At 37.7% G+C, this 24,613-nt stretch overlaps 1 pseudogene; it reads left to right on the forward strand.

The window, feature by feature from the left end:
* The window catches only part of LOC123241676, a 66,109-nt pseudogene extending 42,386 nt beyond the window's left edge, over window positions 1-23,723 (forward strand).
* The last annotated feature ends 890 nt before the right edge of the window (window positions 23,724-24,613 follow it).

The following is a 24,613-nucleotide window of genomic DNA, read 5'->3' on the forward strand; positions in this document are numbered from 1 at the left end:
CCTCATATACTATAGTGACTCTCCCTGACTAACTCTGTATTTCAAAAGGTCCCTGAAGCTACTTTTCCCTAAGTTGTTAGTAACTCTATACTATGTGTTAGTAATTATAATGCAGGCTATACACAATGCCTATATACAGGTAGAAGTTCCCTTGATGTCTATCAAATAAAAAACAAACAATGGATCTTTTGATATGCTAGAGATTCTAGAATATTCCTCCATTATATACAGATATTCATATGTAATATGTACATAGAATACATATATACATACTAGAGACTCTCATTTATCTCCATGAGGTCTATGTCAAAAATCGAACAATCGGTTTTGTGTTGTGTCCAATGAACTAATGAGTGCAGATGCATGCACATACTTACCCCTTACAGCACGGGTCTTATGGGCACACTGGAGAACCACAATTCTTGTTGTGTAGCATATGTAGTGTGGCATGAAAGCTACCATATAATGTCTCATTTGTGCAATGTGTGTTTATGACATGATATTATTGCCAGTCGTCTTCCTGCACAGTACTTAATAAAGATTACAAAATCCTTGTGATTGTCCATTCCTCCATGTTGCCTCTGCTGTGAATTTCTGCAGCTTGTAGCTTCTGTGTTCTTCATGTCTTCTCTGTACCACATGCATATTTGTCTGTTGTCTATCATCTTGCTGGGTGGTTGGCTTCTCAATCTCTTAATCAGGAACAATAGTTGTGATGTAATTGTGTTAACTTCTATTGTGTTGTTTTTGAGATGCAAAAAATTTTGCAGTTTTTTTTAAGAATTTCAAGCAGTTCAATTTCTTCAACAGTACATTATGTTTGCTGTGGATCTGGCCATGCATTCATTTCATGTTGCTCCAATTCAGTTGGTTTTTCATAGTGTTCTTCATGTACAGCATGTTCTTTTACAGGCTTCACATGTGTGATATGGAACCAGGGGTCTCTGTTCTCAACTTTAACACATGTTGGGCTAGTTAATCGAACTTGTTAAGGCCCTACCCATTTAGGGTCTAGAACAGATTTTCTTGCAAAGTTCCTTATGTAGACCATATCTCCCAGTTTAAACTGATGTAAGCTAAAGTCTAAAGGAACTCTCTGGGTTAACAATCCAAGTTTGTGCAACTCATCCAGTCTTTTCTTTAAGGCTTTTATATAATTATATATCTGACATTCAGCTCCAAGGTGTGACAAGAGAGCTGACTTTTGGGATGAACTATACCATGGAGCATGACCATACAGGAGTTCATATGGTGATAAGTGTGTGTCACTACAGGGTTGACTTCTTAAATAGAAGAGAACAATGGGGAGCGCTTGTACCTATTTCAGATGGCTTTCAGAAAACACTTTTCCAATCAGATTTTTAATTTTCTTATTGCAGATCTCAATTTGCCCTGAGGATGAGGGGGTGATATACAGAATGTAAGCTTCTCCTTATACCCAAGGTCTTGTAAATCTCATGCAAGTTGTTTTGAGAAAAGTGTGATCCATGGTCCGAATCAATTCTACTTGGTACAAAGAATCTCGGAACTATCTCTCTCAGAAGTGTCTTCACCACAAAAGCTGAGTTGTTTTTCTTTGCAGGGAACACTTCTGGCCATTGAGTCAATATGTAAATGATGACTAGGGCATATTTGTATCCTTGACAATTGGACATTGATATATAATCAATCTGTAAGCACTTAAATGGTGTATATGCCAATTGTCTTCCCCCTAGTCCCCTAATTCTGGTCATGCCCCGATTGTACTGCAAGTAAACTTTGCATTTCTGGCATGTTCTAATTGCACAAGTGGATATGCCAGGAGACGTCCAGTGTCTTCGAATGCCATCCACCAGGGATTGGGTCCCATAATGGCTTTTGGCACGCAATACATTGCATTGGCCCCTAGATTTTCTATCCAGTGCTTCACTTTGCTTGAGGAGTATGCCTGTTTTAGATCTGCTTCGTCCACCAAGGAGAAGTTCAGCACATGGATGGGACCAAATTAGGCACCATATTTGGCTGTAATGTCCACCCTTCTGTTTCCTATGAGACTCCATCTACACACTTTTGATGGGATCAGCAATGCATCACTGCCACTTCTTTGGGTAACTAGACAGCTTCCTGGAGATGGTTTATAAGGCTCCCATAAGTTATTTCCTTCCCATCAGCAGTTATATATCCCCGATGTCTCCAGATTTGGCCAATGCAATGGACTACATTGAATGTGTATTTGCTGTTGGTATACACGTTTATCCTCCTATCCTGGCCAATTTCTAGAGCTCTGGTGAGACTCAGGATTTCGGGACCTTGAGCACTCATAGACTTTGGAAGAGCTGCATACCATAAAGTCCCATCTTGAGTCACTACAGCTGCACCTATATACCTTTCCCCATCTAACACAAACCAGGAACCATTGGTAAACAGTGTCAGGTCTGGAGAGACCAAAGAGATATTGGTCAGGTCATTTTAATTTTCTGAACTATTTCCAAGGTATCTGCACAGCTATGGATGGGTTCGCCTTCTAACAGTAAGTCTGGCATTAGTGTGGCTGGGTTGATCTCCTTACAATGATGGAAAGTTAGGTTCTCATTGCCCAGCAACACAATTGGATATTGGGAAAAAATCTTTATAACAAAAAACTCTGACAGGGGTCTAATTACTCAAATATACAAGGAGTTAAAGCAAATGTATAAAAAATCAAGCCATTCCCCAATTGATAAATGGGCAAGAGACATGAATAGGCAATTTTCAGGTAAAGAAATCAAAAGTATCAATAAGTACATGAGAAAGTGTTCCAAATCTCTAATAATTAGAGAAATGCAAATCAAAACAACTCTGAGGTATCACCTCACACCTAGCAGATTGGCTAAAATGAAAGAAGGGGAGAGCAATGAATGTTGGAGGGGATGTGGCAAAATTGGGACATTAATGCATTGCTGGTGGAGTTGTGAACTGATCCAGCCATTCTGGCTGGCAATTTGGAATCATGCTCAAAGCGCTATAAAAGAATGCCTGCCCTTTGATCCAGCCATACCATTGTTGGGTTTGTACCCCAAAGAGATCATAGATAAACAGACTTGTACAGAAATATTTATAGCTGAGCTTTTTGTGGTGGCAACAAACTGGAAAAGGAGGGTATGCCCTTCAATTGGGGAATGGCTGAACAAACTGTGGTATATGCGGGGGATGGAATACTATTGTGCTAAAAGGAATAATAAACTGGAGGAGTTCCAGGCGAACTGGAGAGACCTCCAGGAACTGATGCAGAGCGAAAGGAGCAGAGCCAGAAGAACATTGTACACAGAGACTGACATACTGTGGTAAAATCGAATGTAATGGGCTTCTGTACCAGCAACAATGCAATGACCCAGGACAGCTCTGAGGGATTTATGGTAAAGATACTACCCACATTCAGAGGAAGAACTGCAGGAGAGGAAACATATAAGATAAACAACTGCTTGAACGCATGGGTCGGGGTGGACATGATTGGGGATGTGGACTCGAAACTACCACACCAATGCAACCACCAACAATTTGGAAATGGGTCTTGATCAAGGACACATGACAAAACCAGTGGAAATGTGCGTCGGCTATGGGTGGGGAGAGTGCGGGGGGTGAAGGGGAAAGTAGGAGCATGAATCATGTAAGCATGTTAAAAATGATTTTAATAAATGTTTAAATTTTAAAAAAATTAAAAAATTAAAAAAAGAATAGAGAAAGGTTGGCATGCTTCATATTTATGATTATATTTGTATAACACTTAATGTTGTTTGATCACATGCAGTTAAGATTTTTTTAAAAGTGCCCTCAACACTATCCACATCCAGAGAAAGAACTGTAGAAATAGAAACACAGAAGAAAAACAACTGCTTGATCACATGGGTCGATGGGAACATGATTGGGGATGTAGACTCTAAATGATCACCCTAGTGCATATATCAATATTATGGAAATAGGTCTTGATCAGTGGAACATGTAAAACCCATTGGAATTGCGTGTTGGCTATGGGAGGGGTGGGAGGAGGGGACAGAAAAGAACATGAATCATGTAACCATGGGAAAATGTTCTTAATTAATCAATTAAAGAAAATTAAAGAAAAAAGTACCCTCAAAAAAAAAAAGGTTGGATGGGCATCCGGGTATCAACAGAAAGCAATGATCTAAAGTGATTGGGCCTATTTTCACCATCTTAGATCTTAGATTGGGCACCAACTCATTTTGCCCAGTGGCGCATTTTACTCTCACAGACCCCATTAGTGTACAATTTTCTTGTGCAGATGTCAATACAGACCGGGTTGCTCTGGTGTCAATAAGAGTAGGATAGATTTGATCTCCTATCATCACCATAACCAAGGGTTCTCTGTCTTTAGCTGTCTGATCAACAGGCACCAAAGGTGATTCTATCTCAATGTCCCCCAAATCTCATTGATCTTGTCTGTGCTGGCTCAGGATTCTGTGAGTGTAATGATGGTAAGTCTCCTTCAAATATGGCTTTTTGGACTGCCTTCCTTAATTGGCATCCCTGGGCCATTCATGGACCTATCAGTGTCAAAGTGTATCTCATTTTTCCCAGACCATGAGTAAGGTAGAGTGTCCTTCTCTTCAAGAACATGCTTTGCTTGACTTGTGCAAAGTTAGATTCAGGAGAGGTATTTCTCTGCATTAAAGGAAATTCTTCAGAATTGGGAATGTGTTTTTGGTTCATGACTTCATCCCAACCCTGTGAGTCTATGCCTTCTTCTTGTATTTGATCCCTAGAATCTATGTCAGTAACAGAAAACTTAACTGCAGGTGTACTTTGTAAAGGAAACAACGTCAGTGTTGTAGATTCTTTCTCTGTTGCTATTGGCGCATCTTGTTTCTTTCTTGGCTACTGACATTTATGGAATCGAATTCCTGTAAATGCATTAACTCAGAATCTACTACAAAGGCAGCTCTCTCTGGAGTATCACAGGCTTGAAAGTGTGCTACATCTGTATGCACCTGACCCTGACATAGGCTTGGTACAAATTCCCTAGCTCCAGGATCAAGCTTTAAATTTTCTTTAGTATTGTAGCTACTAGACATTCCACTTTTCCTTCCAGCTTCCCTAGTTGGTGATATAGAAGAGGTTGTGTCTGTGTCTGAGAATTTTGCACTTTCCTTCTCAATGGTCTGCAGGAGCCCATATCCCTTCTTGATACTGTCTGTTTCTAAGAGATCCCCATTTGAACACCTGTCTAAAACCATTGCCCTTGTTGTTTGGCCTTGCTGTACTACAGATTGATGTAATGCACAGTATTACTACAGAATGATGTTTCTTTCCCCTCATAGTGAGAATCAATGAATGCTACTTTCTTCAAGCTTGTATGAAGAACTTGTGCAAATGTGCCTGGTTCCCTTTCAGTGTTCCCCACTGTGGAAAATATAGGTAATGGAGGGCACCAGGGATATTATAATAAATCTAAATAGTTGTGGATACACACACTGGGTTGTAGAAGAGACTGGCCCAGGATAAGGAGTTCTCTGGATTTATCACAGGAATGGCAGTTAGCCTTAACTGTCACCTTTCTCTCCCTAGGCCAGAGTCTAGAAACAAGCAGGCAAGGTAAAAAGGGTTTAACAGCTTTAATTATGTTTAACTAAAAGGTGGGAAAGGGATTTCTATACTTAAAAATCTAAAGGGCAAAACCACAGGGCAAGGGGAAGACTTATTTCTACACTAATCTAAGTGATCTAACAGGCAGAGCAAAACCACAGGGCAAGGGGAAGACTTATTTCTACACTAATATAAGTGATCTAACAGGCAGGGCCCAAGAAGCAGTTCAGTCTCTGGGAGCTGATTCAAGCCTGGTGCCAGCCAGACTTGAACAGCACAGCTATGGATCAGAGGGGTGGCTTTGAGGGTTCTCACAGTTTTCCAAAGAGGTTCACAGGATGCCAAAATCCTAGGTGGTCCAAGATACCAAGAAGAGTGAGTGAACTTGAGGTGCTGTCCACCAGGTCTCAAATTCCTCCTCTGCTTGGTTCTGCTCTGTAGGTCTTCTCCTCTTGCTGGAAATTCATCTCCACTCAGGATCCCAAGGAAATCAGGAAGCAGAGTCTGAGATCTCCCTGGGCTGGCAAAAGTTTGCCCACCACTAATGGAGTCTCTCAGGGCACACACACACTTTTTCCTCCTTCATTCTATCCTAGATTGCTCCAGGCTTCCTGCTAGGTCAACCTTAATATGTAATCAATTAACTAATCTTCCTCATAACATCACATCACTGTTTCCCTTCCCATAAATTCTCTACTTTATTTCTATTATATCCTCCTCCATTTGCAACTCCTCTTCAGTCATTTCTTTGTAACTTTGTGTTACATCCACCAACCCATAATTCATAATTTCTTCTGCACCCATCATGTCTTTCCCACTTTCCTCTGCCACATCACTGTCACTGCCCTTTTCTGTCACTGCAACAACTAAGGCTGCTTTCTCAGTTCATAAGCTAGTATGAGGCCTGGCTCCTTGGGACATATATTCCTCCATTTTTTATAAACTTGGGGAATTACTAAATTTAACACAGTTATGGTCACAACATCTGGCCTTTACTTTGTCACTGTATCAGTTGTTATACCTGTTGTTGCTACTAGTATTGCAGTTGTATCTAGAATTATAGTAGGTGTTTCTCCTGTTGTTGTTATTGTTATTGCTTCTATTCCCAAAATTTATTTGAGATTTAAACCTACATTCACAAACTATATGACAAAGTTTGAGCACAAAAAACAATGCTTGACAGAGTTGTTAGCATTGCTAGAAGATTGTCTAGGCCTACTCTGGCTCCTCTGATTGCTGGCCATCAGAGCCATATTCTTAATCTCCTCTATCTCCTTGCCCTTCTGCACTTCTTTTAGTTGTCTCTTCAGCTCTGCAATCTCCCTATCCTTTTCAGAGGCCTTTGATTGCTTAGGCTCACTATCCCTATAGTTATGGACATATGCAGCAGTCTTTCTTAGTTCTTCAATGGGAATGGTCTCCCATTGTGGGCAATGCAACTTGAAATAAGGCTGGATGTGGTTCAGACTTCCCTTTACAAACTGCCTCCTGACATGCTGGATGTTATCTTCAGCTGTCATGTCCCTGAAACCTATGACAGTTTCACCTGTCTCTAAGAGCCTGTCCAGGTAAATGCTGGGGTGTTCTTCCTCCCCCTGCCTTAACTTCTCAAAGGACCCCCATGCATTTGATCTTCTTACATGGAGCCTCATTGCTTCTGCTAAATCCACCCTGTACCTTTTAAGATAAGTCATGTTTGCATGTGAGGAGAGCTCTAAGTCCTGATGTTGTTCTGGACAAGAGGCAAGACTGGGGTTGCTTCTTGTCTCAGCTATAAAATTTTGCCTTCTCACTAGGGGTATATAATTCTGATAGGAGCAATTCCACATCCTCAAATGTTGGACTGTAAAGTCTCATGGCCCATTTGTATTCCTTTACTGGTTTATGGGGATTTATATAGAATTAGGAGAACCTCCATTTCAAGATCTTCAAATCACCCCCAGAGAAAGGTTTATAGCCTTTAACATGTATAATGCCCACATCAGGTTGTACCACTGTCCTATCATAATGGGAAGTATAGTCACAGGAGCTGCTTCAGCCCCTGTAACCTGTTGTTCTTCAGGGTTCTCATCTTTAGCTTGTTGTTTAATATCACCCCCCTTTTTTGGTATGACTGCACTCTCAATAATCTCTAGCTGCATGATTTCTCTTTGCATCTAGGTCCTTCCCTTCCCTGATTTGCTTGTTTATCTCAATTAAGGTCTTCATGTGATCCACTAATTGCTCCAAAACCGGGTGTGTTATTTCTGTTCTCCCAAAGGTAAATGCCAATACCTTCCTCAAAATCATCAGGGCCCCATAGAAAGTTGCAGTCATGGCTATACCTGATGGCACATATGCCAAGGCATCACCCACTGATATGGTTATGACATGTATGTATGGTATATTTCTATAACTTGTTTAAAAATTGGGGATGCACAGTTATATATGTTTTTGAAAAACATGAAAGAGAGGAGTATGAAAAAGATGAAAAATGGAAATTTGAAAAATTAAACAAGGGTAAAGGAAACATTAAAAATAGCTCTTTTTTGACATCTATAGTTGAGGATCTCGTCCCTTCTTTGCAATAAGCTACTAAGCAACTAGTTGCAGTTCAGGATATCATAGTTTCTTTGAAAAAAATTACAAGGACTCCAACACATGCTGCTGAAAGCATTCTCAAACCTAGAGGGCCTATAAAATGTTTTCACTGTGGCAGTTGTAAGTAGCAACCAGGCATCAGGTTGGTGAAGACTGCAAAACTCTCAATCTCCAGGCAGGGATGTGTTCTTCTAAGGTCAATAACTGTTAGCTATCCCCACCAAGATGGATGGTCTAGTTGTTCCTTACTAGAGGGAGAAAGGTCTGTCACTGAGAGGATTGGATTTATTTCTTCCCCAATTTGATTGAGCAGTTGAGGAAAGAAGTATCTCTACAATGTGCCTTCTGGCTGACAGGTAAAGTTCACAAAGAAGGACAAGTGATAAAATCAACAAATCCCAGACTGCTGACCTTCTCTACAAACTGTTAGTCTTGAAATTGGAGTATGAAAATTCCTTAAAGTTAAGTCTGTTGATTTTGACCTTAATTGAAATGTGCAAACTCTATTTGAAACTATTGATGTAGTTTTTAATAACAGGAGGTAACAAATAAGGAAAGAAGAGGTTTAAGAGGGATGAGAATTAGGAGGTCTCTATCAACTAACAGCTAAGACTTGGCCCTGGATTTGCCCAAGATTGGGCAAAGCTCATTTCACAGTTCTTTTCCATTCCTTCTCTATTGCTCCAGTACCTAAATAAATAAGTAAACGAGTAAGCATGAGCTGTATTTCAGGTGGTGTTGATTGTAGATCTGAAGAGATAATGTTTAGTCTCAGTCAACTGCTTATAGGATCTTATACAGCTGTAGAAATCATGTCAATGAGGGACAGTCTAGATATTAAGAATAGTACAAGTAAGTAAGGCACAAGGAAACTTCTGGTAAGAGGTATAGCTAAGGCCTAAGAAGTGTCTAATTCATACCACCCTCCACTCTAGTACCCCTAAAACCAGAATGGTTGGGGGACATCCCCTTATATACCCTGGCTCTAACTGCTTCCAACTTCCCTAAGCAACTTGGGGTTCTAAAGTCTGTACTCTACTTGACCTTCTAGCTTACACAGTCCAGGTCATGCAACAATGAATTGTGCATAAAAGGATCAATAATTAGAAATAGAAGCCCAAATAATCACAGAGACTGCAGTGGGACTCATACTCCTAGCAATGGCAGCCATAATCTCTCTCATGGGACCAGTAGTCATTACAGAGAATACAACAGACATTATCAGGAATGATGCTGTGTGGGACAGGTTAGACTCTGGGGTCTGAGTGAAATGACTTTTCTTTCCCCGACCCTAATGTACTATCTGCAATCATATTATTCTATTCTTCTCCCTTGATTAATGAGCCCCATGTTAATCTTAAGGATGAGGATTCTTATTACAATTGTTAATTTGGCACTAGGGCTTAGAGATCTATTTATGTAATCAAATATGCTTCTGAGTATCTTCATCAGGTCTTTAAATGTGAAAAAGGAGTCAGGGAAATATCAATATATTTCCAAGATTTCTCTTTGCTTTGTGGGGCTCTTGACAGTAGAAAATGTTGATTTCTCCATTGATTTTTAGGTTTTCCAATTTAGTTTTTATCCAGGAATTTTTAATTTTACTCTATCAAGTTTTTTTTAATTTGAATGCCCAATTCATCAATCTCTTTCCTGTCTGATTTGTTGATATATATACTGTAAAGGTGAAATTTGGGAGATGCCATCTAAAAGTATATATATATTTACTATGGACACATGGGGGACCTTGAAACTACATTTTCCATGATTCCTCATGGTAGACAGGAAGTGGGAGGATCTAAGAGAAGGAATATAGGCTCCTGTAGTAACTTTGAGCTCTCCTCTTTTGCAACCACCTCTTGGCTAGCAGACTCAGGAAGAGACGGGAGGTAACAATAATGGCTGGGCGGCAGTTTTGAATTCTTACAAGTGCATGGTCTAATGACTTTATCTATCAGCATGGCTTTAATTAAAATACAAATTTCTATATTTATAGCAGCCTTTATTATTATTAATCTTTATAATACTCAGGGATATAAATTTGCCCCTGAGTACTGTTTTGGCTGCATCCAAATGATTTTGATATGTTGTTTCCTCATTGTAATTCACTTCAGTGAAATCATTGTTTCTATGACTTGTTTTTTAACCAAACAAGTTTGAAAAATTATATTATTTAATTTCCAATTAATTTTTTATCTTCCTCTCCATGTACTCTTACTAATTCTAATTTTTATTATATTATGATCTGAAAAATGTTGTATTTATTATTTCTGTTTTTTTGCATTACTTTGCCATGTTTTTATTCCATAGTATATGGTCAATATTTGTGAATGTACATGTGCTGCTGAAAAGAAAGTATATTCCTTTTTTCCCCTATTTATTTTTCTATTAATTCTAATTTTTCTAAAATTTCATTTACATCTCTTTAATTCTTTCATATTTATTTTTTGGTTTGATTTATCTAGGTCTGATAGAGGAATATTGAGGTCCCCCACTAGTATAGTTTTACTATCTCTTTCCTCCTTAAGCTCCAACAATTTCTCCTTTAAAAATCTGGATGTTGTACCATTTTGTGTATGCAGGTTGAGTACTCTATTTCCTTATTGTCTATGCTACCATTTATCAGGATGTAATTACCTTCCTTATCTCTTTTAATCAGATTTATTTTTACTTTGGCTTTATCAGATATCATGATTGTGACTCCTGCCTTCTTTTTTCTCAGCTGATGCCCAATAAATTATGCCCCAGCCTAGTACCTTTACCCTGTGTCTGTCTACCTTCCTCATGTGTGTTTTTTGTAGATAACATATGGTAGGATTTCGGTTTCCAATCCACTTTGCTATTTGCTTCTGTTTTATTGGTGAGTTCATCCCATTCACATTCAGAGATATAATTATCACCTGTATATTACCCATCATTTTGATTTTCTCTTTTCATCCTGCCCTTTCTTCTTTCACTATTTCCTTGTACTCCAGTGTTTTGCTTTTAATCATTTCTCATTTTGCCCATCCTTATTTTACTTTCCTTCCCACCCCCTCCCTTCTTATTCCTCTTTTATTTTTCTTTAAGGTCTATTAATTGTCCCTACACCACCTTTTCCTCCTTTTTTATTCTCCTCGACCCCACTCCCCAACTTCTTTCTTACTTCTCAAATTTCCTATAGGATAAGATCTGGATCTAGATTTTCTTCCCTCTAGAGCTGATTCCACTCAGAGTAAGGATCAAGTATTGCCTATTATCACTTGCTTCCTCCCCTTCTTATAATAGTATTCTTCCCTCCTCCCACCAATCATCTCTTTATGTGGTATAATTTATCCTATATTTCTTCTTCCTTCTAGTTTCTATTGGCATCCTCTACTCACCCCTCCATTTTTTTTACATATAATCTTAAACAACTTAGGACCACAAACTCTATGAATATTTCTTCTATCTATTACTATAATGAAAATAGTTTTTAAGTTGCAGATATCATTTTTCCATATAAAAATATAATCAATTATTATATTAACCTAACTGAATTAATTAATTTAAGTAGACTTTCTGAAGCCCTTAATTTTTTTCCCCTCGTTCTTGTTTAACTTTTATGAGTCTTGAATTTTGTATTTGGATATCAAATTTTCCATTTGTTCTGGTCTTTTATTTAGGAATGCTTGGAAATCTTGTTTTGTCCATATTTCCTCTGGAAGTATATAGTCAATTTTTATGGGTAGGTGATCCTTGGTTGTAGACCCAATTCTCTTGCCTTTCTGATATCATGTTCCAAGCCTTGTGGTCATGTACTGTGGAGGCTGCCAGATCCTGTGTAATCCTAATGGGTTCTTTGACATCTGAATTATCTCTTTCTGGCTGCTTGCACTACATTCTCCTTGGCCTGGAAACTCTTGAATTTGGTTATTACATTCCTGAGGATTATCTCCAAGGATTTAAGATAGAAGGCGATTTATGGATTCTTTCAATATCTATTTTGCCTTTTTGTTCAAGAATATAAGGGCAGTTTTCTTGGATGATTTCTTGTAATATGATGTCAAGACTTCTAATTTTTCCAAGTTTTCAGGTAGACCAATGATTCTCAAATTATCTTTCCTTGATCTGTTTTCTAGTTCAGCTGTCTTTTCTATGAGATATTTCATGTTTCCTTCTATTTTGTCATTCTTTTGATTTTGCTTTATTAATTCTTGTTGTCTTATGATAGAATTAGCTTCCACTTGCCCAATTCTAATCTTTAAAGACATAGTTTAAGGTACGATCTTTTGATTTTCCTTTTCAGTTTAGTCTATCCTGCTTTTCATGGCTTCTGAAGTGGGAAAATTAACACACACAGGGATTCCTGGGAGGGGGGAAGGGATGAAGGAGGAATGAAGGATGAAGATGGATAACTTCCTTAGGCAAATACAAAAGGGCTGTGACAGTTTGAGTGAGTGGCAGTTGGGATCTAACTGACTCTCAGACTACATTAGCCAGGAATACCTATTTACTATGGAAAAGAAACAACAGGAAGTCAAAAAACCTCTATTTAATAACAAATTTAAAGGGTAAGAGATGTAGGGAGAGGCCACCCTAAAACTAGGTATCTAAGGACAAAACTCAGGGACTGGGAGCTAGGTCAGGGTCTACACATTCTAACCCAGGCTGCCTGGATTAGCCTAAAAGGCTGGAAGGTGAATGGATGTCTCACAACTTGAGTTCACTTCTGTTCCAGCAATGATCCAGCACAGGTCCTCAGCAAAATTAATCCAAAAAGGTAAAGACAAGGAGCTTGAATCAGCCTGGCATGTCCACCACCCAAGTCTGACCCTCCTGCTCAATTTGAATTTCCCACAGGCAGGTGTTTCTTTTGGGAGACAAATCCACTCTCCTGGGCTCTCCTCCAGAAGCTGTTCACCATCATCCAACTGCTCTCAGCCATAACAGAGTTTCTCTGGAATCACTTCCTTCCTTGCACTTGCATCATTGGAATTTATCTGACAGCTTATCTGACAGCCAGGTGCTAATTTCATTAAATGTCTAAACTCTTAATTTTCCTCATAAAAGTTCCCCTCTTTTCACAAAGCCAAAATAGAGTTCCACACAATATTTTGGTATTTGTGCACTACAAACTAAACTAAAATTCTAATCCAAAATGACAAACAACCTACACTAACTGTATCTTATCCTATCTAATTCTACCTTACTCTTCCCTACCTTAGGGATTTTAATAAGGCAAAGGGAAAAATACATTGAACAATTACATAAAGTACAAAATAAAAAGTTACAAAGTAAAAATTTTCAACAAAATTAACAAAATCAAAAACTAATTTGAAATATCAAAACAAAATTCAAACAAATCATCAAACACAACTCCTATACTAATACATAAGCATTCTACTAACTAATAAATGCAAAAGAGTTTGGAAAAATACATTTTAACAAAACATTACATAAGTTTTTACATCAAAATTTCAACAAAAACACCAAACTCACTTATGCAAATAACATTTAAATGTTTGCAATTCAATTAGCAGCAAATTATTCACAGAATTTACAGATATAAATATATACATATGATACATACATACAATATACACACAACACATACATGTATGATATACATATATGTAAATATAATATATACATATCAAACATACATATATAAATCCTTTACATATCTACAATACTTACATTATAATACAATTTACAATGTACACATACTATTTACATTTATTTATGCATCTATTTACATTATTTTGTGATACGTGATCTGTAGTATGTTATATGATCTTTATGTAATGCATTTTTGTTATGTTTGTTGTATTTGCACTATAATGTACATTAATACCTTATCTTATCTTCTAATCTAATCTATTACCTATTCGCCTAAACTATTCTAAACTCTCCCTATGTTATTAGTATATTAGTCTAACCAAATATTAACTAAATAACTAGCTAATTTTGTTAGTAACTGACTATCCTTTGTTAATACTTACTTATCCTATAGCTAATTCTAAATTTATTAGTATTTGTACATTGTTTTATTCCATAAGGAATACAATGCATCCTAACATGTTTGTGTTTTGATGTATCTGATTTGATATGTTATATTGCAATATGTTCCTGTTGGATGTATGATACCTCCCAAAACTTCAAATCTCCTTCAGATCTCCTTTCTCCACATAATGTTCCATTCTTTAAGGAAATCTCCTTTTCTCTCTTTTTCTCCTCTTCTCCTTTTCTCCCTCAAAGTTCTTGATAGTAATATGTGCAACGTTGTATGTACATGAGTATGTAGTGATACTATTTACATTACCCAAAATTTTTCAAACAATTTGTCCAAATTGTACATGATTATTCCTCATCTCTGGAAATACCTTTGAAACAAAGTTTTTATCAGTTCAATTTTATAAGTTCATCAGTCTTAATACAATGTCCATTAATCCTGAATCTTGAATCCTCTTCATCTGAATGTCCTCTTCCACTGGAATGGTCCTCTCCTTACTGAACTTTCTGACTGCAGAATATCTAATTTACTGAAGATCTCAATTTACACAATTTCTTCTTCTTCATCTTCTTCATTATTAACAATTTCTACATTTTCATTATTTATACCATGTGCTAATTTAATATGGGAACAATGATACCACGAATCTCTACCAAAGACTTTTACAGAAGATGGTGAAATTAACACAACTGTATAAGGACCTACCCAAGTTTGTTCTATTGCTGATGTTTTGGCAAAATTTTTCACATAGACCACATCACCTGGTTGAAAATTATGAAGAGAATAATCCAATGGACCAAATTGAATTAACTCCCACATGTTATTATTAAAATGGATATAGATGGATATTAAAAGAAATATTAATATTTTAATTAAGGCAGTGTTGGTAAAATATAAGATGACCACATGCCTGCTAAGATCTAATTCAAATCCCCCACCATACCTTCTGCCCACCTGGCTCCCTTGTACCAAAGAGAATGTCCCAATGAAGCCCTCTCTATTTAAGCTACACTTTATGTTGGCTCACATCATCACGTAAGACAGGAAACCCATTGAATCATGGGAAACATAGTTTCCACATCCTCTAAACATGCACAGGAAGTTTATGTCACATATCTAAATATTTAAGGCTCAAAGGAACCCCAAATTTCCACTATCACATTCTCCCCTGAGAGCAGAAAGAGACTGGTCTCCTTGAACTCTCTTGTAAACATAACTTTTAAATTACAGAAATTTGGGGATAAAAGAAAAGAGGATAAAAACTACTCGCATTGACAAAAAGCCAATTGGGGCAGTCCCCTATTGGCATAAGACTGTACATTCAAAAACAAATGCATTCAAGTCCCCATAGTTCAAGCAACCATACCCCAAAGTTCAATTTGGATCTTCATGATCCAATGAAGGCTCTTCAGGCATCTTCATGATGCCTTCTCCAAACAGGTTCATTGTCTGTATTGTGGGGAGATGGCAAATTTCTTATCCTAAAATTACTCACAAAGAATTTAAACTTTACATTATAGATTATAAAACATACATTTCCTTCTGAGAATTATACATTTCCCCCCTAAATTTTTATTTTAAAATTTAATTTTCTTTAATTTAATTTTTAATTTAAATTTAATTAATTAAATTTAATTCAATTAAAATTTAATTTTTAAAATTTAGAATTAAAAAAATAAAAATTAATTTAAAATTTTACATTATAGATTATAATACAGACATTATGATTATAAAACTTATACACCCCTGAGGAAAATTCCAAATAACACATTCTCCCCTGAAGAGGGTACCCCAGGTCAGCTAAGGATACATGGCTGAGTCATGGGGTTGTATGAAATCAATTGGCAAAAGAAATAAAAAAGAATAAAATCCAAATAAAAGAGAAAAAATAAACTTGTGAATGAAATGTAAAATGTCAAAATCTTGTGCAAAAATGTAAGGAAAAATAAACTCATAACAGGTCCTTGAATTGAGGCCCAATTAAAATGATTTAAGCAGTTTGTAATTACCCTTTCAGGAGCCAGGACTACAGAAAGTTGCCATTCTATGTATAAGAGAAATAACAGGACTAAATATATGTGCAAGGGAAATGTCTTTCCCTGGTCTGATTTACTCTACACCTTCTTAGGGAATAAGGAATAATGATAGCCAATCTTAAGTTCTTACTAGGAAAAGAAGCTCTGGGGAATTCTGGCCTCTAACATATTAGAAAGCTGCACCCCCAAAACACAATCACTAGTTTCAAACCCTTCAGTATTGGCATAGAACTTCCTCAATCCATGGTCTGCATGACCTTTTGCTCCTTGGCACTTTGCAGATTTCTCAGTCAGTCTCCATGACTTTGTGGCTCTTTTTAGCATTTCTCCTGGAATCAGACAGAGAGACATTAAACAGAGTCCCATAATATTTACCAATAATTGGCAGGTTACCATAGTCTAAGGCTTTTGGGGCCTCCATACCTTCTGCCCACCTGGCTACCTGGCTCCCTCTTACCAAAGAGAACGTCCCAATCAAGTCCTCTCTATTTAAGCTATGCTTTATGTTGGCTCACGTCATCGTGTAAGACATGAAACCCATTGAATAATGGGAAATGTAGTTTCCATGTCCCCTAAATGTCCAGAGGAAGTTTATGGCACATATCTAAATATTTAAGGCTCAAATGAACCCCATATTTCCACTAATGTAAGAGGGAAAACTTAGATATTATATTTATATATATATATATTAAGGTGTGTTCCCCAGGAATCAATAATTCAGATTGATTCCATAATTAAAATAGACCCAAGTCAGGATGGGTTTTAAGATAATTTATTCACAATTTGGGGAGATATAAGGTAAAGAAATAAAGAGAGGGAGAGGCTGGCCCGGACCTGCAGAGATCCAGACCCATTCCGAGAGAGGGTTAAAAGGCTAATTAAATTAGGCTACTGGTCACAAGGCTTTAGCAATTAGGGAGGCAAAGAAGCCTTATTGAGGTAAAGACTCTAGAAATGCCAAGGTAGGCAAAAGGGAGCCAGCCTAACTTATCCACGTGACAATTCAGAGGGGAAGCTGCCTGAGGTCTCAGCAAAGATCCTTCAGCACCAAGTTCAAATTGTGAACTCCTCAATAGGAAGTTACCCTCATATTTGAAGGACAGCAGCTTTCGTCACTTCCTGGAGTGGACACCTCTAATTCAAGTGGACAAATGGGAGCCTCAACATTGTTTTGGACTGCCCAAAGGGCAGTCCCTTCTTCTTGATTTGTTGCTTATTGTCACATGCGGGTAACTCATCTCCCCTCCCCACTAAGGATGGTGGAGATGACATTATGTCTGGTGGCTAGAGTTTTAACTTTGAATGGGGGGTGAGCTAATTCCATTTACACACTAATACACATATCCTGTAATTCTCTTAGTCTCTACTGTAAAGCACTTAAATATGAAGCAATTTGGCAATCATCTCCTAGAATGACACATAAACAGCCTTACAAGTCTTTGCTTGTAATGGAGCATGTCCAAAGAGCATCTTATATGATGATAAATGAATATCCACTCTTGGTCTTGTATGTAGGTAAAACAAAGTTATGGGAAGAATATCTGGCCATTTGAGATGAGTTTTAGCACAGTTTCCCAACCATTGTCTTGAGTTCCCTATTCATACACTCTCCCTGACTTGAACTTTGTGGGTGATAAGGAACATGATATTTATGTGTTATTCCTAGATTCTCATAGACTCTTCTAAGGAAATTCTGAGTAAAATGAGATTCCTTATCTGAATCTAAGGTTAAAATTACACTCAACCTAGGAACTATTTCCTTAAGTAACACTTTCACCACAAAGCTTGCAATGTTGGTATTTGGTGGAAAAGCTTCAGGCCACTTAGTTAGTCCATCAACAATCACACGAAAATACTTGTATCTTCCAGCTTCAGGCATACAGATGTAATCAATTTGTAAACTCTCGAATGGACAATATGCTAAAGGTCTACCACCCAAATCTTTCTTTCTAAATGCACTTTGATTGAATAACTATTATAGATTTTATTTGCAACAGTGCTTATTCCAGGAGCAACCCATTGTCTCTTGACGGAATCTACAACAGTTTGTGCCTTTTGTGAGGATAGCTTGACACAAATAGGTATATAAGTCTTTTGGTAACAATGGTCTTCCTGTATCAGTAATCCATATCCCATGTTCTTTCCTAGCTCCAAATTTATGCTTCCATTTCTGAATATCTGAGTCTACATATGCTTTTTCTAGATCATCAGAATCAACTGATGTTAAATTCATGACATAAATCGGAGCTTTCTGGGCAGCGTACTTTGTAGTGATATCACCTCTGTGATTTCCTTTAGAAATTGAATCTTGACCACTAGCATGACTCAAGGAATGGATTACTGCTAGCTGTTTTGGCTTTTACATTGCTTCTAACAACTCAGTTATTATTCCTACATGAGCTATTAGTTTTCCTGATTGCAGTAATAAAACCTCATTGTTTCCAGATATTTCCTTTTGCATGGCAGAGAACACATACAGAGAATCAGTGTAAATATTTGCACTTTTACCTTCAGCTAAAAGACAGGCTTGCTTCAATGCCACTAATTCCACAACCTGTGCACTAAGATTACTAGGTAATGAGCCAGCATCCAACTGCTCTCAGTTATAACAGAGTCTCTCTGGACTAATTTCACTAAATTTCTAAACTCTTAATTTTCCTCATAATCCTTCCAGCAATTCAATTAAGTTCTCCAATGTGCTAATTACTTCATTTGATTTCTGTGCCTCTTTTTCCATGTAGGCAATTTTTCTTTTAAGTGGTTATTTTCTTTTTCAATTATTTTCATTTCTTTTTCTCATTTTTCTTCCCATTTTTCTCCTATCTTTCTTTCTTGGTTCTTGAACTTCTTTTTGAATTGCTTGAGAGCTTGTGACCAATTTCCATTTTTTAAGGTTTGGATTTGTTTGCTTTTTGTCACACTCTGCTGTTGCCTTTGTATTTTTCTCTTTTTCTCCATAGAAATTATCCAGGGTCAAAAGCTTTTCTGCTACTACTTATTTCTTTTACTACATGTGGATTGAAGTTCCTGCATGTTGGTGGACATTATTTTCTTAGCTTCTGTCTTGCAGTATCTTCCGGACAGATCTTTGTGTTGAGTACTTTAAAGTTTTTTGCCCTGAGGCTATTTTTCAAGTCCCTGTTGCCTCTGCCGTGGCCAGTCTTGTTTCTGCCCAATCTCTATGCTCTTCTGCCCAAGCTTCATGTTCTTCAGCCTTGGGTCCCAAGTCTTGCAGCCAAAGCCTTGCTCTGCCCTCACAGGTTAGGGAAAATTTAGAGCATGCCTGGCCCTCACTCTGAATATGGAGTGATAGGTGTTGTGGGGGAGGGGTGGTCAGCTCGTGCTTTGATAAGTATAATTTCACTCCCTTATAGAGTACAAATCCTCAAACACTGCCTAATTTTACTTGTCTGATTTTGATTTTTGTCCTTTTGAGACCCTTTGTATAGATTCAGTTGGAAGGAGATTCAGGAAGTTCCTGCTATTCTGTGGCCATCTTAGCTCCACCTAGAAGATTATATTTTTAATGTTAGCATAAATAATTTTTAGTAGACCTTTTGTGATCATTTTAGTATAAGTTTTAAGGTTTTAAATTAAGTATATAACTGATTTAGCATAGTTAATCATTGCTATCATAGGCTTCAATTTGGGGCCTTAGTCTTAAACTTACTATATCATGTATCCTTAGCAATCATGGTCATGGACTTGTGAGCTGGTATTCATTAGCACAAAGACTTTTCCCTCCATTAAGAAACCTGGTTCCACACTTTACCCTTTGTATACACCCTCGTACACATCATCAGGTTTTTGACTCACTTGGAAGTCTGGTATCAATTGACTTCTTTTACCAATGAGAATTACTTCCTGGGTACCTCAAGCAATGAACAGTGCTTCAGACTGCCTCTATTTTTTACTGAGTATAAGTATTGTTTTCGATTATTCTGACACTCGTATATAAGTTATGATATTCTTTGGGTATAAAGGAAAGCCTATCATAGTGCTCTGGGTCTTTTGGTCTTGAGCAGAAGTCTGACTTTATTGTGAGACCAACCCTCTCTCAATAAACATATTTCTTTTTGTCAGGACCTAAGACTTTGTTTCTTTTTTTGGTATTTCTGTGGGTACAAATTTTGCCACATGACTCACACAATGCCCAGTAGATTTCTGTTATGTAAAACTGGATATAGTGGCTGCTGGAGCACAACCCTGCCTTAATTTTGTAGCCACCACAGCTTTCTTAATAGAAATGCTTATGACAAAATCCTGTGTTCTCCTTTGAGTGTCTTTTGTCTCTATGAGGTTGAGACATTATTGCTTTAGCATTTATGTTTCTAAACACAGACATTTTAACATCTGAGACATGCTAGGTATGAGGTAACTTTGTTAGCTAATCAAAATATCATCCTTAAACATCATACAAGTTTTAATGCTGCAATATTGCTTTCTTATTTACCAATTCTAAGGAGATCGACTAAATAACTATACATTTGCAGTGGACCTGATTGAGAAGTCCCATGATGAACTCTCTGATTACCCTGGTTATTTTTTATGAGTGAAGATACATATTACCCTGGTACTATCATAATCCAAGACCATAATATCATATAGGCAGGTTTATTATCTTCTGCTTTTCTTTCACAGGAATGAACTGCTGGCATTAAGAAAAGCCTGTAATCTACGTAAATGAAGAAACAATTTACACAGACTCAAGGCAAGTTTTTGGTTTGCCATGCATTGGGAATGATCTGGATGCAGAGAAGTTTCCTGACTTCTGCTGGCAAAACCATTCCAAATGCAGAGATCATTAAAAAAAATTGTATGCTTTTGGACTACTCACAGCTTTGGCTATTGTTCATTGCTTTGTCAATCCAGAAAAGACTGGTACTGTACCTAGGGAAAATCAGTGAGTGAATACTGCAGCTAAACTGATGACCCTAGAAATCTTTAAGTTAATTTTTACTCTAACATCTAATGATCAACTATTTTTTCTTTCTCTCATAATGAATAAGAAGTGTTCAATTAGAAGAGGAAGACAAAACACATTAATGGAATTCAGAATACAAGTCCATGCTTCCCCAAAGCTTCTACCAGTTGATATGCCTGTCAGTTCACAAGATCATCCACTTTCAGCATTCAAGGAATTGTAGATGTCATTAAAAGAGTTTTGGTGGCTCCAGTTGTTAGGAAATAGTCACTCACCATTTTCCTCTTGCCCTATAAACAGAATGCTTTACATGCTAATGGTTTCAGTGGGTAACACCTGGTTTATGGACACTTACAAATTGATTTCCTCAGTTTGCTAAAGCTGATCATTATAAATTTTGTTTTGTTATACTGGACCAACTCACTAGATAGAAAGAAGTCTGAGACTTATGCCACAACATTTGTTACTAAAAGGTTGTGAAGGAAAATTATTTCCTAGTTTGATTCACCAGCACATTGATTCAGATATGAGTACTTATTTTACAAATTTAGTTTTACATCTTTAAGAATGACTTTCAAATTCCATATATCCTCCTATCTCCATAGCTCGGGTCAAGTTGAAGGTTTGAATAAAGAACTTAACACAATGATTTGAAAACTATGCACTAAGACCCATTTAAAGTGTCCTGAAGCTGCAGAGTAGAACAGGGGCCATAACTCTCCTCACCACTGAGCCATACATGATACCTCAAAAGGACAAAAAAAACAAATCTTCAGAAGGGACTCCATAATAGGGCGCAACATTGAAGGTATGAGGGATTTGGATATTTCCAAGCTAAAAGAGGGTGAAATAGCTCCTATCAAAAAACACGAGCTAATCAAACCTCATCCACCCCACCTACGGTACCACAGTCAGAGGCAGTGCACCAGAGTTAGAGCAAAAGGGAGGCAAATTCTAGTTTCTTGACAGCTAACTGGGACCACCGGGAAATTGTCCCTGAAAGCATCAAGACTTGAGACACCAGGAACCAAAAAGCACAGACCTTGGGCATGAGGATAGAGTTGTGAGGAGCAACAGACAGTGGAAACAGTGCACTGAGATGCAGGGGGAAAAATACCTTGGACAGAGGATCAAGCTACAGGCAATTTCTGTGTTCTTGGCAGCTGACTGGTAACACCAAGCACTTGCTTGCCCCTGATAAGAGCTAGACTTGAGATCCCAGGAGGCTAAAGAGCACAGACATTAGGCAGGAGGATAGAGTTGATAGGGGCGGCACTGCTCTGTGACTTGTAAAGTAGACTCAGGTAAAAACTGCTCCACAGCTCTATACAAAGAGAGCCTACCTGCCTCACTCAGACTTCTGACTGAGAAGGAAAAACCAGCATAATAATGGCAAGCAATGCCCAAGAATTAACCACCAGAAAGAACAAAAGGAAAGCAATAACACTCGATAACTTTTACACAGAAAAATTCCAGACAACATAGCAGGAAGAGAATTGGCAATAAAAGTGGGAAATAGCTCAAAAGGAAATTAACAGTTTAAAAGACAAAAATTCCCAATTGGATAAAGGTGCCCAAAAATCAAACGAAACGATGACCAAATTGGAGACCCAAATTAAACAACAGGAAACCATGAAAAACAGGATAGACCAAACTAGAAAGGAAAATCAAAAGATTAGAGTAGAAAACCAGTCTCTAAAGACCAGAATTGTGCAAGCCTATGATCTCTCAAGGCATCAAGAACTAATAAAGCTGTTTGTTTTGAATTCAGGGAAGTGCTATTTGGAAATATCTAGCAGACTCCCTATGGAGGACGTGGGGGCTTTGAGACTACATTACCCATGATTCCAATAGGTCATAGGGCGTGGGGACATCAAAGGTCCCCACGCAGGGGGCAGTTTAAATTCAGAGGAGGGCCTAAATAAAGCCCCTTGGTCTTTCTGAGGAGCTGGCTGGCGAGCAGGAGAGAGAATGGGCTCCAGCCGTAAAATTAAAAGATAGGCGCGGTCATATATATATTTTACCAACATGGCCATGGCTTTAATTAAAATACTAATTTCTCTTATTATATCAGTCTTTATCATTTTTAATCGTGACATTAATGGCAACCACTACATTGGAAAAGAAACTCTCAATTTTCCAGATAGCCTTTCAGAAACGATAGCTATGCTTTCTTTTTGGCCATCTTGCTCAGCTCTTTTGAGCAACTTTTTTAAAAAGGAGACTGGCTTTCCTCGCCATGCTTTCGCTATAAGCAACAGCAATTTCTTGCCTCCCTTGGGACTCAGCCAGCCAGTCCAGCCCAAACCACTTTAGGAGGTCAGGCCAGCCGATTCTGGCTTCTGGCTTTAAAACCAAAATGCTGGTGCCCAGCCAGTGTGTTCTCTAACACTGCTTCTGACTCCTGACCTGGATTCCATTCCTGCCTGGCTCGCCAGTACAGACCGCTGCCTCACATTCCTGCCTGCCCTGCTTCTCTGCCGAATCACAAGCCCACTGGTGCAGACCATTTCTGTGGATCCGAAATCCTGAGATTTCTGAGCGACCCCCACCCCGACTTGCCGAACGCCTCCGTTTCAGCTTCAGCTCTGCCACTGAAGATTTGGGAAGTATCCCCCTTTCTCCCTACTCTCTTATAGAGGACTCTTAACCTAAAAGGCCATTCTTGCCCTCCATGAGGAAACCCCCACCCACAATTTCTACACTTGGGATTTTCTACAAAACTGACCTAAGCTTTTCTCTAGCCCCGAGCCCACGCCCTGACCCCACATGGATGCTAGTGTCTGAACCTTGAACTAATGATTACTCTTCATCAGGCGCATGGCCTATTCAAACTTTCTTACAAAAAAAACTGAACATCAGGGGAAGAAATTCACCTCGTACCTGCTTAGAACTTTGAACTTAAAAAAACCCTTATGTTTAGAGCAGAGACTGATTATAAAGACCTTGAATTAGAACCTTTCAGATCTGAATGGCTTTTAAAGAGACTGTATCTTACTGTATTTTGCTGATTAGTTTTGTGAATTAATCTTGCTTATTTCGTTGATTTTCCTGTTGCACTGAATCATTTTAAGCTAATGAAGTTTCTGCTTATGATTTTATTATATTTCCTAATTTACTTAAAGCTTACTGTATCAAAAACAATGTGGTTATATGTACCATCTTATAGGAGCACATGTCTTTTAAGCTTTATTATGTCTTGATAATTGTATAGAACCTTCAAAGTTTCCATGCCTTGAGATTTAAATTGTAATTTTAAAACAGGTCTTTTAAATTCTACCTTAGATCCTAAAGAATTGTTGTCTTATAGGATAAGCTTTTATATATTTTATTATAAGAAAAATTATTGCCTTAAATGGGTAGAAGCATGAAAATTTCCTAACCAGGATTTTTTTTTAAAACAGGAAGCCAAGGAGCTCCTGTATACTTTTATCAGAAGGATCTAGAATTCTTGAGGTAATTTAGACCAGAAGATTGTTTAAATATCAGATTTTGATATGAAAGCAGTAACAGAATTTGTTGAGAAGCTCTTAGCCAAGA

Source organism: Gracilinanus agilis, chromosome 3 (genome assembly GCF_016433145.1).
Source record: "Gracilinanus agilis isolate LMUSP501 chromosome 3, AgileGrace, whole genome shotgun sequence".
Taxonomy (NCBI): domain Eukaryota; kingdom Metazoa; phylum Chordata; class Mammalia; order Didelphimorphia; family Didelphidae; genus Gracilinanus; species Gracilinanus agilis.